Here is an 18,157-nt window from a genome sequence, read left to right as displayed (position 1 = left end):
TAAATACCAATGAATAGGTTAGGTAAAGATAGGTAAGAAAGAAAATTTTGGTATCTTCAATAAATCCAATGAAGATTAAATCTCTTCACATTGGCAAAAAAGTTTTGCACGTATTTTTTAGAAAAGAGATAGAATTTTTTAGTATTTTGCATAAAATTCTAAAGAAGGTGGATTAATTGGTCTTATAAGATTGGACATAAAGATTAATATTTTTTCTAATAGAATTGCTCCAAAAAGAAATTAGATGCCAATTTCCTATAATCAAATAAGATTTTTATTGATATAATTATAATAATAGGTACAAATATAATTGAAATAATTTTTATTTTTATTTTATTTATTTTTTTCATCATCAATAGACCATTTCTGTCAAATCCATGCTTCTTTAGTTTAATTATCTTAGCCAAAATCAATAGATAAAGGATCTTCTTACCTACTAAAATATCATAGTTGATGGCACTAGTCACTGCATAAGTATAACTAAAGTAGACCAAATACAATATAAAATATTAATTACAAAGGTTGAATGGTATAGCTAGTAGCTTGCTTTGTACCTCATACTAAAGTGATAATGGTGAAAGAATAAGGTTCTAAGTTTGTAAGAATAAGACCTAATTCTTGAGCAAGCTGCTTATCAATCATAATTGGCTAAGCTCTAGAATCTAGCATAATATGAAAAAATGTAGTATTGGTGGTATTACAACTAATACAACTAACAATCAACATATTGTTATTGTTAACTAATTGTACAACTCCTAAATACAAATTTTGACATTTTTGAGCAAGTCTACCTACAACATCAAATATAACTTAGCTAAATCTTTTAATATTAAAGGCTTTTTTTATTGCTTAAGTTTTTTTTAATAATGACACAAATACTTTGTCTTCCAACATTTTACTAGCCAATTGAAAGATCTCTATTGGTTTAAATTTTGAAGCCAATAAGTCAACACTAGAAAATATAAGTATATTCAATACTTTGTAATTCAAAGTATGTACCATGTTTTTAACACTAGTATTGAGTTTCTACTAAGCTACTTCTAGTAGTTGCTATCTTCTTAGGCTTAAACACATCTATCATCCAAGCTATCATATCAATGGAATCATGTTGACAAAGTGCCTTATTGAATTTTTCAATTTCAGCAAACGCTTGTGCCAATGTGGCCTTGCTATAATAATTGAGAATATTTCTTAGTATGGCTAAATCTAAGAATTTCTTGTCAATCTTAGACAAGAAAATCTTAATAAGTTGGTTCTCAATAAACACACTTCTTGATTCTATTATAAACCAAGCCAAATAAGTATATATGGTACATGAGATATCTTTTTTTTTAATAAAAAATCTTAAATGTGTTATCATAATATGTATTAACTTATTTGAGAATACATCTGGCACTTGACTATGAAAAATAAAGTTGTGTTTTATAAATATCTAAGAAATCTTAATAGGTTTTATCCATATAAGAAGAATGCAATTTGAATTTCAATTCAAAAGTACTTAAATCCAATATAAAGTATTTAAAAATACTCTTTTTAGTAACCTCAATCCTACATAAACTCTAATTGCCTTGTTACTTTCATAATCATGCAATTTTGATTTTTCTTTGCAAGTCCTAATCTTAGTCATTAAGCTTTGGCAAGTTATAACTTCTAATTTAACTATCCATTCAATGCAAAATTTTGCATACAAATACCACTATAAATCTTTTATATGCTTGAAAAAATTTGGTCCAATCTAAATTAAAAATTGTGAGAAAAAGTCCAAATCTCCACTTATATCACTTGGCTACAAACTTGAAAGTTGATGCAAATATTTTAGTAGGAATTTCTCTTACTCCAACTATTAATTTCAATTCAAAATTTGTATTTATCTTGATATTAAAGTCTTCTAATACCATGCCAAATTTCACTTTGATCCAATTAATAGAGCTTCAAATATCATAGAAACCATATTCAACTCCAAATTATCAACTTTTGATACCCTCTTATACCAAAACCTAGATATCTCTCAATTGCCTTAAACTATAGATGCAATACCAATTGTATAAACTAATCAAGAGTGCTAGTCCTATTTTGTACTACATAAATTCTAAGTCATAGATACAAACCCTGATTTTGAACATCAATTGCAAAGTCATTTCAAATCGTATGAAAACAAGCCTTATATGTCTAAAATGAGCTTAAAGCTACTTCTCAAATTCCACTTGCCTATCTTTGAATGCCTCTTTATTTTATTCTAGGCGTCCATTCTAGTAGCTACAAGTTTGATTTTAATCTTATCCCACAAATAGTCAACCTCCGGGTATTAATCCAATCTATTCTAAAAATGTTTTATTCCAATTCTACCTTCAACTTAATCTTAGTATCAACCATACTAATTATTTATCTCTTCTATTTTATTTTTATTAATTTATGGCCTTTCCAAGGTATTTAAAAAAATTCTATAGTCTAGAAGGTAAAATTACTAACAAATTTTTAATCTATTAGCTACTAAGCTAAAAAAATAAACTAAGAAGTTTCTATAAAAGCCATGTTTAAATATCTTGAATTATTATTAAACTTAGATGATTAAATATTAATTAGAAATAGTTATTAAATCAAGCTAAAATTTATAATACATCTTATCACAACTATAACCATTAATCTATAAAATTTTACCTATAGATTTACTAAAAATCTCTTGAAATTATCCAAAATTTCAACCCTATTTTATTTCACAAAAATCCAAGTTATTTGAAATGATTTTGATTTTTTAAGACTCTTACTAAGTCATTACAAATCCAAATCATACAAAATCAATTCTTATAAAAATCTTATTAAGTCTCCTATCAAATTCCATTCTTTGATCTCCAAAAGAACTCCAAAGTTGCTATAAATGTGGTTTTGTGCCTTGGGGTCTAATTTTGACCTTGGTTGATAACCGGTGTCGTAATACATGAAGTCTTGCTTGAGAATGCTCCAGGCACTTGATTGTGGAAGGTAGAATGGAAATTGCAACAAATAAATCCTAACTCTAATAGAATACTAACTAAACTCTAATTAGACCATAATAATGCTAAACAAGTTTTAATCAAATTTAAAGAAACCTCAAAGAAATTTCAAAGAAATTTCAAAGAAATATTAAAGAAATATTAGAATGATCACAAATATATCTCAAATATATCTCAATTCAATCTTAATTTAATCCTAGTTAAAATCCTATTCGACTTCATTCAAACTTTAGGCCAAAAACTAACTAAATCTTAAACCTTAAATAAATCCTAATAAAATCCTAAATCCTAAATCAAATCCTAAATCCTAAACCAAATCCTAATCAAATCCTAAACCCTAAACCAAACCATAAACCTTAAATCAAATCCTAAACCCTAACCAAATCCTAAACAAAACCTTAAACTCTACACTAAATTCTAAATCAAATCTTAAATAAATTCTAAATCAAACCCTAATCAAACCCTAATAAAACCCTAATCCTAAATCAAATCCTAAATTTAAACCAAATCTTAATCAAATCCTAATCAAATCATAATCTTAAATCAAATCCTAAATCTAAACCAAATCTTGAGTCCTAAACCAAATCCCAAGTAAATCCTAAATCAAATCCTAAATCCTAAATAAAATCCTAACCAAACCCTAATCTTAAATTAAATCCTAATAAAATTCTAAACCCTAAACCAATCCCTAATTAAATCCTAGTAATTTTTAGAACAGATTTAAACCTCAATAACTAATGAATAAACCATTGATCTTAACTCAAAATTTACATACTTCTTAAAAAATAAGTTAAAAATAAGCACAAAAAAATTTGAAAAGGATCGAAATTACCAAATAGACAATAGCCTCAAAAACATGTTTGGATATTGGTCAGCCTCCTTCTCCGACCTTGATGCCAATCTTCCAGAGCCAATATCTCTCCTTTTCATTGTTTGATTGATTTCAAAATTTGCACACATGTAGAAATATAAGTTTAATATCCTTTCACATAAATTTCATTCTAATCCAAATAGAAGGTTGCATGAAATCTTAAAAATATTCACTAGACCTAAAATTCTACTTTATGAGACCTTGACCCACTTAAAACTCAAAAATCCTCAATTCAACTGTTAGATCGAGCTCAAATTCACAACACATATTAAACACAACTATAACCATGAACCCAAATAATTTCACCCATATATCTATTACAAAATCCTTGAAATCATCCAAAATATAAATCCTATTACACTTCTTAAAATCCAAGTCATCCAAAACAAACCTTGCCTTTGCAAAGTTCTTACAAAGTCATAACAACTCCAAATCGCTCAAATCCAATACTTATAGAAATTTTATCCAATCTGCTATCAAATTCCATTCTTTGATCTACAAAAGAACCCTAGAGTCATCATCGAGTCTTGGTTTTGTGTCTCAGGATCTGATTTCAATCCTGGTTCATAACCGGCCTTCTCCGGGTACCAATATCTAGTTTTTCTAAGTAAATTTTGGTAGAATTTACTCTTAACTTCCTTCTAAAGATGCCCATATCATTTATTTTTCCAATCTACTTTATTTTGCCTTACTTATGGTCTTACAAAGTAAGTAGAAGTCTCCTTTTTAAAAGGCAGCATTGGTACCTTTTTGTTTTACTATCCTTTTGACTATTAACTATATTTCTAAGATAATTTGTTCAAATACTTTGAACTAAGATCTCCTACATTACAATAATTTTCATACTCTTTCACCTATTAGTCATATTATATCATGACACCGATCCTCTCCAGGTATCAATTCTTGGCTTCTTAGATAAATTTTGCTAAAATCTACTCTTAACTTCTTCTTATACATGCTTGTATCATTTATTTTTCTATTTTTTTTTTTTTTTTTTGTATTATTTATGGTCCTAAAAAGTAAATAAAAACCATTTTGTAAAAGACAATATTAATACTTTTTAGTTTTACTATCTTTTTGATTATTATCTATATTTCTAAGATAATTTGCTATAATATTTTGAACTAAGATCTTCTATAATATAATAATTTTCATACTTTTTTTTTATCTATTAGCCATGTTACATTATAACACCGTTTTGTTGATAGTAATGGTTGGAGCCATAACTTGAATTTTTGGACAATTTTTTGGCTCAAAATTTTTAAAAGTATGAACCATCAGATTAAAAAGCTATATACCAATTTTTTTGGTATTTAGATAATTATTTTTTTAAATATAAAGAAAGTTACACATGGATATATATAAATAAAGATTTAAAGCAACTGTTAGGGTTTTGGCAATATTTTAAGATTTATAAAAAAATTATAATTAAAATTTGTTTTGATAGTTGTTTAAAATACATCATAACTTTATATAAAATTTGAGCCTATTTGAATGGTCCAATTAAGAAATATAAGCTATTGAGGTTTAAAAAAAAAATCTCCTTAAGGATATATAAGGTTTTAGAATATTTTTATCACATTTTGAATGTTCTTTGATATTTAGGACTTATGTATTGATGTAATTTTCTTTACAAGAATAATTTTTATATATAAACTCGGATGCTTTCTTATCTTGAGACTTGATTGAATAATTACTGTTAGCTAATAATTTTTGAAGCAAACTCTCTCTATTTTAATAGTGTTATATTTGATCATGCTTAAAACCTCCATACTTGTACTCCCAATGCTTAATAAACATTTAAAGAGGTTCAAATGATGGTGGGTCTTCTATTGCAAATAAAATTGCCTTCATTGCTTAAGCCATGTGAGACAAAGTAATTAGAGTGTTAATTAAAGAAGTAGCTACTTCTTTTTCTTTGATATCTTCCAAAGATGTATTAACTTTTCTTTGGATTGAATCTTCTTCTATCATTATAGGCATGAAGTTTGAAATAACGCCCTCCTTAAGAGCTGAAATAAGCTCTATATGTGCTTCTCAATAATGATTCATTTTATACAATTCAAGTAAGTGTTCTTTAATCCATTTTTCATAGGTTAGAAAAGCCTTGTGCTTCAAGTGGTATGATAAGAGATCAAAGACATACTACTTATTGAAAATAAAAGACCTTTGATACTTCTTGTTCATCTATATTTAAAACTTGAGTTTCTAATCTTGCAAAAAAATACATCTAATTCTTTTGAGAATCTATCTTTTATCATGTTGTAAGGATTATCTTTCATCTTATGAAATATGTCCACTTTCAAGATCCAAAGCCTTTGAGTAATATACAATATTGAAACAAGTTAAAAATCCTTATTAATATCCACCTTTGATCCAAATTTCTTAATTTGGTTACTATCTAAGTAATTTGGTGAAGAAGATCGATAATATCAACTTCTAGTATGTACCATATAAGAACTACTTAGATACTTGTAACTATCTAAAGGCTAAAAGAACAACATGCACTTGTAAAATTAAAGAGCTTTGTAATTTATCAATAATCACATCTAGATTATTATAAATTCAATATATTTACAAACAAAAGAATCTTGTCAGCCATCAATCCAATCTTATCTCTATAATATGCCTATCAATACAAAGTAGTATAAACATAAAATAGAATAACTACAAAAAATCTTAGAGAAGAATATGTGCAACTAAAAAAAAGTATCAAAAATAAAATCTAAAAATCTACACTAGATCTTCATCCTCAAAAAGACATAAGCAAAAATCAAAGTGAATCAGAGTAGCTAGCATTTGTGTACAATTGATGGTCACAAATCACAAAATCTATAACAATGAAAGATAATTGCAATAAAATGAAATATGGATCTTATGATCTTATGATCGTGAGAACCTTGTCATTGTGTACTTTTGTCACCATAGGTCTTATGATTATATAGAGCTTTTGATTGTAGTTCTTTTTATCATGCTTACTTAAGGCCGTGGCTTGATACCTTGAGCTATAAGAATATGCTACAAGCCATTGTTCGCCACTCTTAGCTACCAACTGTCATTTTGATGCTTCTTGATTTTTTTGCAACTTATACTAAATCCTTGCGCCACACTATTGTATACAAAGTGCTTTGCTAAGCAACTCCAAGGTTACTTCCAATGCCAAAAACCATGGATGCAGTGCCTTATTGTAATTGGAGCAAGTCTTGTAATAAGTATTGTAAAACAAAAAGTAAAAAAAAATAAAAATTATACCTTCTTATTCTAAAATATGCCTTGTAAAAAGAAAAAAAAAAATCAATACTATGCCTTCGCAACTTTGCCTTGTTGCCTTATCACCTTGTGACTCTAGTACCACCTTATATTATTTTTTACAATTGATTTCAATCTTCTTATATAGCATTATGATCTTGCCTTGATGCTTTTCACTTGGTGATTTTAATTTTGTCATAACATCTCAATATTCTGCTCTTATTCTACAATATTAGCTCAAGTAGATTCCAACATGTAACAAAATAGTACCCAAAATCCAACAACAAAACACAAGCAAAAATCAGATTTTTTTTTTTTTTTTTTTTTTTTTTTTAATTTTTTATATATTTTTTTAAATATATTTTATTTTAACTTACTATACTAAAAATTGAAGAGAAGAAGAGATTCTTAATAAGTAAAAGATTAGAAATCTATACCAAACTAAGTCAACTATTTTTTATACCACAAAAGAAAAATTCAAATATATAAGTATGAAAATAAGAAAAATCCTAAAACTTTACCAAAATGGTTAAAATACCATAGCCAAGCAAACTTTTACAATAAGTTCTCTCACTCTCAAAATCACTCATAAGACTTGACTTGATAAGAATGTCAAGTGAAGGATTTTTTTCTACTTAAGTATTCAAATCCTAATTAACATGAACAAATCAATTAATGGAAAAACTATCAATAGATGAAAATCACTAATTAAAGTAAATTATATACATCCGATGGGATTGGCACTTGATGCCATAGCACATGACACTCTAGATTGCTATACATACATCCATTTTGTCTGTACTTATATTTAAGGCCTTTAATTGGCTAATCTAGACTCTCTCTTTTTTGTTCTAAATTCCTTATCTTTGTCTTGGTATAGGTCTTAGATTTCATGCTCATCTTCTTTGTCTCACTATAGTTCTTAGATTTTTTTTAGCTCTTTAATCTTGCCACATAAATAAAGAGGAGAAAAAAAAAAGAAAAAAAGATATGCATTGGGACAAAAAAAGAAGAATGAAGAGATCGAGATTTATGCCAAAAAAAAGAAGAGGGAATCCAAAACAACTAATAAGAGGCTTTGGATGTATATATAGACATAATAGATGTAGATATAGTAATTTGGAGTATGCTTGTAGCTTGAGTCTTAAAAAAAACCTTTTAATTAGATTCATCAAAAATCAAATTAGATTCTCATTTGGTTATTGTTGCTATAAAGATGAAATATTTTATTAATTATGATGCAACAATCTTTTCAAGTCTCCATTACACAAAGAACTATTATAATCATGTAATATAAGATTTTTTTATAAATTTCTTCTATACAATATTAGTTTTTCTATTCTTCAAATTATTATAAAGATTTGTTTTTTAAATGACTTTTAATAGATTTTTCTTTTATATTTTGAATCATATATTATTAATTGAATATAATTAGGTCTTTTTTATAGAATCAATATTCTTTTTTTCCAATAATTAAATTTATTAGTCTAAAAAAATTATAGTTAGTCAAGAAAAATAAGTTATAAAGATGGAAATTATTAAGTTGAAATAATATGTAGTTTATTAAATAAGTGATGCTTACTATTGTAGTTGAGACCAATTGGCATAGACATACATAAGTATCCTAGTAAATACCTATATGATTAGGTAGGAATAGGTAAATATAGATAAAAGTAGGTTAATTTTGTAAGACCTTTTAGAAAAGCTTCTTAGAAGCTTCATAGATATTACTTGACTTTACATATGTTTGTAGTTGATTGGTAGGTTAGAAACTTGGTCAACAAGTTAACTACATATTGATAGCTTTTAAAATAAGTTAACTATGTGGCACTCATATAGAAAACTTGTCTTGCAAGTTAAGAAATGTAACTCACAAAGTCAACACATTTTGGAGGTCTTATAGGATATTACCACGTAGCTCCTAATTATGAGTATATATGGAGGCAAAAAAGAAGCCTTCTTTACTCTTATCAATGCTTTTTTAGTCCTTAGTCTTATTTCAAGACTTTATAGTATGCTTGTTTTTGGCAATAGCCATTCTAGTTCAATATTACATCTTTGACTGACTTTCTAGCTCTTTCCAGTGATACATGAGTGTATTTAGGATTTTCTTCTTTTGAGATTCATGTCCTTGACAATTTGATAAGAGTGCTAATTAACTATTTTTGTCTTGTTTTAGAAGTGAGTCGATTATCCCACTTTTATTATTGTATTTTGAAGGTTGCGGACTATCTACCTTTAAACACAAAATCTTATTTTCTAAGACTGATTTTTTTCTTAAAGAGAGTGGATTATCTCTCTTTTTAGAAAATTTTATTAGAGATTACAGATTACCATCTTCTAATTTAATTTTTTGAGTTTGTTTGAGTTTTTTATAGAAGGAAAGATTATAGATGCTACTCTTAATAAAAGTGAAAATATATTTGTAACTATTGTAGATCTTTATGAACTTGTCGAAACTCTAAGAGTAAAAATTTTACATATTTTCAATGTGAATCATGGAGGTACTATACCTACACCTATGAAAGAAGTTTAGAATCTGTGGCAATAAATTATAGAGTTCAAAGAAGCAAGTAGAGCGACCTCACAACCAAATCTAGCAAGTTTTGCTTCTATAAATATAATAAAAACAAGAATTAGTATGCTTGAAAAATTTGATGGAACAAGATCAAAATTTTGAAGATTTTTGCAATGAGTTAAGCTCTATCTAAGATTGCATCTTTTCTAATATCCCGATGGATTTACTTAAGTTAGATTCGTAGGTACACTTCTTTCAGGAAGTGCTCTTTTTTGATTTGCACCTTTAATGAAAAAAGATTTGCAACTCCTTTACGATTTGAATTCATTCTTAGAAGTGTTTATAGCCACATTCGAAGAAAATGATCAAGAAAGAGTAGTAGAGATTAAGCTCTTATTTTTATGGTAAAGATCACAATCAGCTACCATATATGTTGCTGAATTCCAAAACGTTGCATGGAATGTGGACTAAAATGATAAAGCCCTTATTAATCAATTTTGATATAGTTTGAAGGATAATGTCAAAGATTTGTTATTAACAATGCCAAAGATAAAAAATTTGGAATAATTTATTGTTCAAGCCATTGCATGTGACAATAAATTATTTAAAAAATGTCAAGAATAAAAATATGGCTGAAGAGGAATAAATCAAATAATGATGACAGCTCTTAAGTTTTTAAATTTTTTTTTATTAAAGCTACAACTAATGCAAATTGATATGGTATATTTTAAATCCTTAGAGTAAAAAAAGAATCAACAATGTCAAGAAGGCTTATTCTTATATTGTGGAGAAGCTAAATATACTACTCAATATTGTCCAAAGAAAAAATATTGTCATACTATAATTGCCTATAATATGTAAAAATTAGTTAGAACATATAATTTGTTCATAAGTCTTGGTGTATGTTAGAATGGTTAATAAATTAATTTAAAGAAATTAAATAAAAGAAACTTTATTTTGACTTTTATCTATTTTGATTATGATATTTAAAAAATTATAGGACTTAAGTATCTAGTATGAAGCCTTGAAAAGAGTTTAGAGTCTAAAGATGAAAATCTAAACTAATAGGAGGCTCATTGGAAGGGATGAAAGTAAGACATGGTCAGATGAAGGCAAGGAATGGAAACCTTCATCCCTATTGATCGAATGTCATATCCAATAGGCTTCAAGGAGGCTGCTGGAGGCCTTAATAGGGATTAGGGCTTTTTTTCTAAGGTCATTAGAATTTTGGAGGCCTTATTCAACAATTTTAGGTTTTTGAATATAGATTGGATACAAATGTTGTATGATTTGGAGTTTTTATGAAGAAATTATTAGTGCTCAAAGTTAAGGTGTCAATTTTGTATCTACAGTCACTCTTTGATGCATAACATATGTTCATAAAGAGCAACAAAGGATATGCGATTGGAATTGGAGAGAACACTTTTTTAAAAATACTTTTTATATATTGTTTGAAGAATTTGGAATCTGGATAAAGAAGTTATGGAGAGCTGAAGTCAGTGCATCCAAATCAAAGGCAGTAAGTAAGTGATTTTATTCATAGTAATGGTTGGAGCCATATTTTGAGTTTTTGGAAGAATTTTTAGCTCAAATATTTTGAAAAAGATAGATAATTGTGTTGAAAAACTATACTTGCTAACTTTGTGGCATTTGGATATTTAATTTGTGAGATATGAAGAAAATTACATACATGTATATAAAAACTATGGTTTGAAACTACTATATTAGTATTTTGGTGATATCTTAAGTTTCACATTGAATTTACAATTGAAAATTGTTGTGGTAGTTTTTAGAAATATATCAGTACTTTATGTAAAGTTTGAGTGTATTTTAATAATTTGATTGAAAGATATGAATTTTTAAAATTTAAAAATAATATCCTATAAGGATATATAAGGATTTAGAGGTTTTTATCATATTTTGGGTGTTTTTGAAAACTTAAGACTTATATGTTTGGTGTAATTGCTCCTAAAAGTCATATATATATATATATATATATATATATATATATATACTTGGTCTTTCTTATCTAAAGACTTCATTGAGCAATTAGTAATAACTTGGAACTCAATACTTTCTTGAGGCAAAGTCTCTCTGCTCGACAATGTAATTACAAAATAAAAAACACAATTGCCAAAAAAGACAATATGTTAAAAAAGAAGTTGCTCCAGCTTCAATAAGAACCGTTGTCATAATATGTGAAGTCTTGCTTGAGAATGCTCTAGGCACCTGGTTGTGGAAGGTAGAATAGAAATTGCAACAATAAAATCCTAACTCTAATAGAATACTAACTAAATTCTAATTAAACCATAATAATGCTAAGTAAGCTTTAATTAAATTCAAAGAAACTCAAAGGAATTACAAAGAAACAATAAGAAATCTTAAAGAAATATTATAATGATCACAAATATATCTCAAATACATCTCAATTCAATATTAATTTAATCTTAGTTAAAATCTTATTGGAATTTATTCAAACTTTAGTCCAAAAGCTAACTAAATCTTAAATCCTAAATAAACTCAAATAAAATCCTAAATCCTAAATCAAATCCTAACCAAATTCTAATCTTAAATCAAATCCTAACTAAATTCTAAATCCTAAATCAAATCCTATCCAAATCCTAATCCTAAATCAAATCCTAACCAAATTCTAAATCCTAAATCAAATCCTAGTCCTAAATCAAGCCCTAACTAAATTCTAAATCCTAAACCAAATCCTAATTCTAAATCAAATCCTAACCAAATCCTAATCCTAAATCAAATCCTAAATCTTAAATCAAACCCTACTAATTCATACAACAAATTTATACCTCAATTAGTAATGAATGAACCATTGATCTTAATTCAAAATTTGCATGCTTTTTAAAAATTAAGTTGACAACAAGTACAAAAAAATTTGAAAATGATTGAAATAACCAAATATACAATAGCCTCAAAAACGTGCTTGGATATTGGCTAGCCTCCTTCTCTGACCTTGATGCCAATCTTCCAGAGCTAATATCTCTCTTTTTCATTGTTTGATTGATCTCAAAATTCTCATACATGTAAGAATATAAGTCTAATATCCTTTCACATAAATTTCATTCTAATCCGAATAGAAGGTTGCAAGAAATCTTAAAAATCTTCACTGGACCTAAAATTCTATTTTTTGAGACCTTGACCCACTTAAACCTCAATAATCCTCAATTCAACCGTTAGATCGAGCTAAGATTTACAATACATATTAAGCACAACTATTACCATTAACTTATAAAATTTCATTGATATATTTGTAACAAAACTCTTGAAATCATTAGAAACATCAATCCTATTTTATTTCATAAAATCCTAGTCATCCAAAAACAATCTTGATTTTGTAAAGTTCTTACAAAGTCATAACAAATCCAAATCATCTAAAATCAATGCTTATAGAAATCTTATCCAATCCGCTATCAAATCCCACTCTTTGATTTGCAAAAGAACCCCCAAGTTGGCATAGGTACTAGGTTATGTGCCTCAAGGTTTGATTTCAATTCAGGTTGATAACTAGCCCTCTTTGGGTATCAATATCTAGTATTTCTAGGTAATTTTTGCTAGAATTTACTCTTAACTTCCTACTAAATGTCTATATCTTTTATTTTTCCAATCTACCTTATTGTGCCTTATTTTTGGTCCTAAAAAGTAAGTAGAAGCTATTTTTTTTAAAAGAATAGCATTATTACTAAAAATTTTACTACCTTCCTATCTTTTATCTATATTTTTTTACTTTATCTTTTAACTTGGCTCTTCTATAATAAGATCCATATTATTAAATTTTACCATATAATTGTGTTACAATACAACACTGTGTGGTTAAAATCATGTACAACATCTAATAAAGGTTTTATTCTTTCCTCTGATTCCTCACCTTATTTTATAATAGAAGTGTGTTTAGGACCAAAAAATCTCAAAATCTTAGCCTTCTTGGATTCAAGAGCCTCAGCTTGTTTTATAGATGAAGACTTTGTCAAAAAATAATATATATCCTTAATTAAGAAAATCAAACTTATATATGTAGAAGTGATAGATGGACATTTATTGTATTTTGAGAGTGTCACATACAAAATTATTCTTATAGAAGTAGCAACTAGTGGTTACAATAATTTAGTAATATTTAATGTCATTAATTTTTTTTTAATCCAATCATTTTAGGATTATTATTGTTAGAAAGATATAACCTTCAAATACACTAGATTTCTCACAATCTTAATTTCTTCCATAGTTTAGCCGAGGGTCTTGCTAGGCAAGTAGAAATCCATAAGTCTAATATATTCAAAATTTTATTGGTAGGTGCAAAAGCTTTCATGGATGCCACAAATCAAGGGCCATCTTTTACTATACATGCCATGCCTATTGTTGATGGTGAAAAGATATCAAGTAGTATTCCTACCTAGTATTAAGATTTTTTGGATATTTTTGAAAAGAAAAATGTAGATATTCTTTCAAAGCATTGTCTTTATGTGTATACCATCGAACTTCAAGAAAGAATTCAACCACCATTTGGACCAATCTATAGCCTATCACAAAATGAGTTGGCTACACTTAAAGAGTTCATTGATGAAAACTTAGCCAAGAACTTTATACGCCATTCTAAATCTCTAATTGAGGCTCCTATCTTATTTCTGAAGAAAAAAGACGGATCTTTATAGATGTGTGTGGATTATTGAGGATTTAATAATATCACCATTAAAAATAGGTATCCTCTACTTTTGACTTCATGACTTCTTAATCAATTAAATCAAACAAAGATCTATATAAAAATAGATCTACAAGGAGCATATAATCTGATCTATATTAAAGATGGAGTTGAATAGAAGACTACTTATCAAACTAAGTATGGATATTTTGAATATAATGGCATGCTTTTTGGATTCAAAAATATATTAGTTACTTTCTAATATCTAATGAATAATATCTTTTGTGAATTTCTTGATAATTTTTTTATTTATTATTTGGATAATATTTTAATCTATTCTAAAAATATAAAAAGAATAAAGTTTATATTTATCATGTGTTACAAAAACTAAGAGATTCAGGATTATATGCAAAGATGAAAAAATATATATTCTACACTATTCAAGTTGACTTTTTGAGATACGTCATTTCTAATGAAGGCCTTATGACAGATCAAAAGAAGGTCTAAACTATTATAGATTGAAAGATTTCAAGAACAATAAGAGATGTTCAATGCTTTTTGAGCTTTGCTAATTATAACCAAATCTTTATCAAGAAATTATTTCAAGTTATAGCTCCACTTATATATTTGACTTGTAAAGACAAACTTAAGTATAATAAAGAAACCGAAGCATTGTTATTTGCTTTAAAAAAAGAATTTACTTTTGGACCAATTTTGTATTGCATCTATTTTTTTAAATCATAATTTATAAAAAAAGATGCATCAAACTTTGTCTTAGTTACAATATTTTTACAAATGAAAATAAATGACAAACTCCATCCAATAGCTTTCTATTCCAAAGAATTTTGAGTAACCAAGATTCACTATGAAATCCATAACAAATAACTTCTTCTAATTATGGATTTATTTTAAGAATGGCATCATTATTTAGAAGGTACTTCAAATCCAATCAAAATATATAAAAATTACAAGAATCTTGATTATTTCATATTGATATGTGTTTTAAATCGTTGCTAAGCTCGTTGGAGCATGTTATTATCAAGATTTGATTTCAAAATCACATATTGACCTAGAAAACAATAAGGTTTATTAGATGCTCTTTCTAGATACTTTTATCTTGCACCAAAAGAAGAAAATGTATCTTTTGATCAATAAAGAAAAATCTTCTTGAAGTCAAAGTATTTTCATCTTCGAGTAATGAAATCAACATTGACTATTGATATGACTTTTGTCAAACAAATTCAATCAAGTATGTCCTCTGATTGTCTTGTTCAGGATATCAAAAAACTTTCTTCTAAGTCTCATAATATTTCAAAGTTTGAGTTCAAAAATAATCTATTCAACTTCAAAAGACATCTATTTGTTCCACAAAAAAAAATACATTTACATGTTCTTACAACATGTCATGACTTTCCAGCAATAAGATTCAATTTGTATTAAGATTTTGAAAAACCATATTCAAAATCCTAAAAGTGGATATAAAGCTCTATTTGACTTTTCATCTTTAAATTGATGGGCAAATGAAATGGGTGAATTAAGTTTTGGAGCAGTATTTGAGGTATACCATCAACTACCATCAAGATGATTGGATAAATTTTTTGCCATTCACAAAGTTTACATACAATAATTTGATACATTCTTCTATTCAACAAACATCTTTCTTTGCCAATTATGATTATCATCTATAGCTTGATATTTTTGACTTTTCAAAAGTTGATAATCCTGTGGGAGAAGATTTAGTAACTCATTTGTTAAAGCAATAAGCAACAAAGAAGATATAATTAAAGAAAGTTCAAGAATAAAAAAAGACCAATATAGATGCCTACTATAAGTAATAACCATAATTCAATGTAAGTGACAAGGTATGATTATTTTGTCACAATATCAAGACTACTCATCTTTGTGATAAGTTGGACTATTGTAGACTAAGACCTTTTCTTATTTGTGAAAAAATAAATTTTATTGCTTATTGATTACATCTATTGGAGTCTATGAAGATCCATCCTATATTTTATGTATTCTTTTTTGAGCCATATAAAACAATAAATATCCTAGAAGGAAGACAAATACCACTTCCTCTTAAAGAAGTAGATAATAATCAAGAGTTTGAGGTGGAAGAAGTCTTAAAGTCAAAATGGCATTGAAATAGGTTGGAATATCTTCTTCATTTGCATAGATATGATATTAGAGAATGCATATGGAAGTCATCAAAAAATCTTGCAAATGCAGCAAAGAAAGTTGAAGCCTTTTAATGACAATATCCATTACTACCAAGATGAAAAATAACAAATCTTTATTATAAAAGAAACAAGATTAAAAGAAGATAATATTTTACCTTCTATCTTTCTTTGTGGCTTTTGTATATTTGTGACTCTTAAGAGATGAAGAACCAACAACTACTAGATTCAACTCAAAAGCTTTCATTTTCGGACTTACTAGATGAGACATTTTGATTGTTTCAACCATCAAGATGAAAAAATCAAGATGAAAAAATCAAGATAAAGATCTTCAAGAATGACATATCTTTCTTTAAATAGATGGTAAGATACAATATTGTCGTGATATAAAATGGCTAATAAGTAAAAAGATGAAAAAAATATCATATTTTTGAAGATCTTATTTCAAAAATATTGTAACAAATTATCTTGAAAAAATAGACAATAGTCAAGGGATAAAAAAATTAAAGGTATTATTGCTCTTTTTTTTTACAAAATAGGCTTTTACTCACTTTGTAGAACCAAAAATAGAGAAAATAAGGTAGATTAGAAAAATAAACAATATAAGTACCTTTGAAAAGAGATTAAGAGTAGTTTGTAGTAATAATTATCTTAGAAATCCAAGAGTTGATACTCAGAGAGGTCAAGTTACTAACTAGGATTAAAATCAGATCCCAAGATATAAAACCAAGCCTTGACAATGATTCTAGGATTTTTTTGGAGGTCAAAGAATAAGATCTAAGAGTTGACTTGATGAAATTTTTTTGAACATTGATTTGGAGTGATTTGAATATGTATTTACTTTGTAAGAGCTTTGCATAGTTAGTGTTTGTTTTGGATGACTCTAGATTTATAAAATAAAATGGATGATACTTTTTAGAAAATTTTGTAAGTTTTGGCAATAGATCTGTAGGTGAAATTTTTTGGATTTGTGGATGTAGTTGTTTTTGATGTATTTTGTGAATTTGATTTTGATCAAATAATTAAATTAGAAGTCATAAAGGTTTTTGTGGGTTATGATCTTAGAATTTAAGATTTTAAAAACTAGTAAGGTTTTTCTAGACATTTGTCAATTTACAAATTAGATTGAAGCAAATGTTTTTTTACAAACATAGTTAGATTGATTTCTAAGAAGTGTATAAAGTTTGGAAGCAAAGTAATAATTCAATCAGGAGTAATTGGCTCTGGGAGATTGGCATCAAGGTCAAAAAAGGAGTCTCACCAACACCCGAGCACATTTTTGAGGTTATTGTCTATTTGATAATTTGATCCTTTTCAATTTTTTTGTACTTGTTTTCAACTTAATTTTTAAGAGGTGTGCAAAATTTGTATTAATATCAATAGTTCATTCATTAATTATTGAGGTTTAAATCTATTGTAGGAATTACCTAGGATTATTTAGGATTCGATTTAAAATTAGAATTAAGATTTTGAGTTGATTTAAGGTTTGTTTAGGGTAAGGATTTGGTTAGGATTAAGATTCATCTAGAATTTGACTAGAATTTGTTTATAATTTGATTAAGATTTGATTAGGATTTGATTAGAGTTTGACTAAGATATGTCTAAGATTTGGTTAGGACTTATTTAGGATTTATTTAGGATTTGACTAGGACTTTATAAGGATTTTTTTAGGATTTGAAAAATATTTTATTAAGATTT

Source organism: Physcomitrium patens, chromosome 8 (genome assembly GCF_059467195.1).
Source record: "Physcomitrium patens ecotype Gransden chromosome 8, ASM5946719v1, whole genome shotgun sequence".
Lineage (NCBI taxonomy): Eukaryota > Viridiplantae > Streptophyta > Bryopsida > Funariales > Funariaceae > Physcomitrium > Physcomitrium patens.
The sequence above is the reverse complement of the archived record's forward strand: the minus strand, read 5'-3'. Positions refer to the sequence as shown.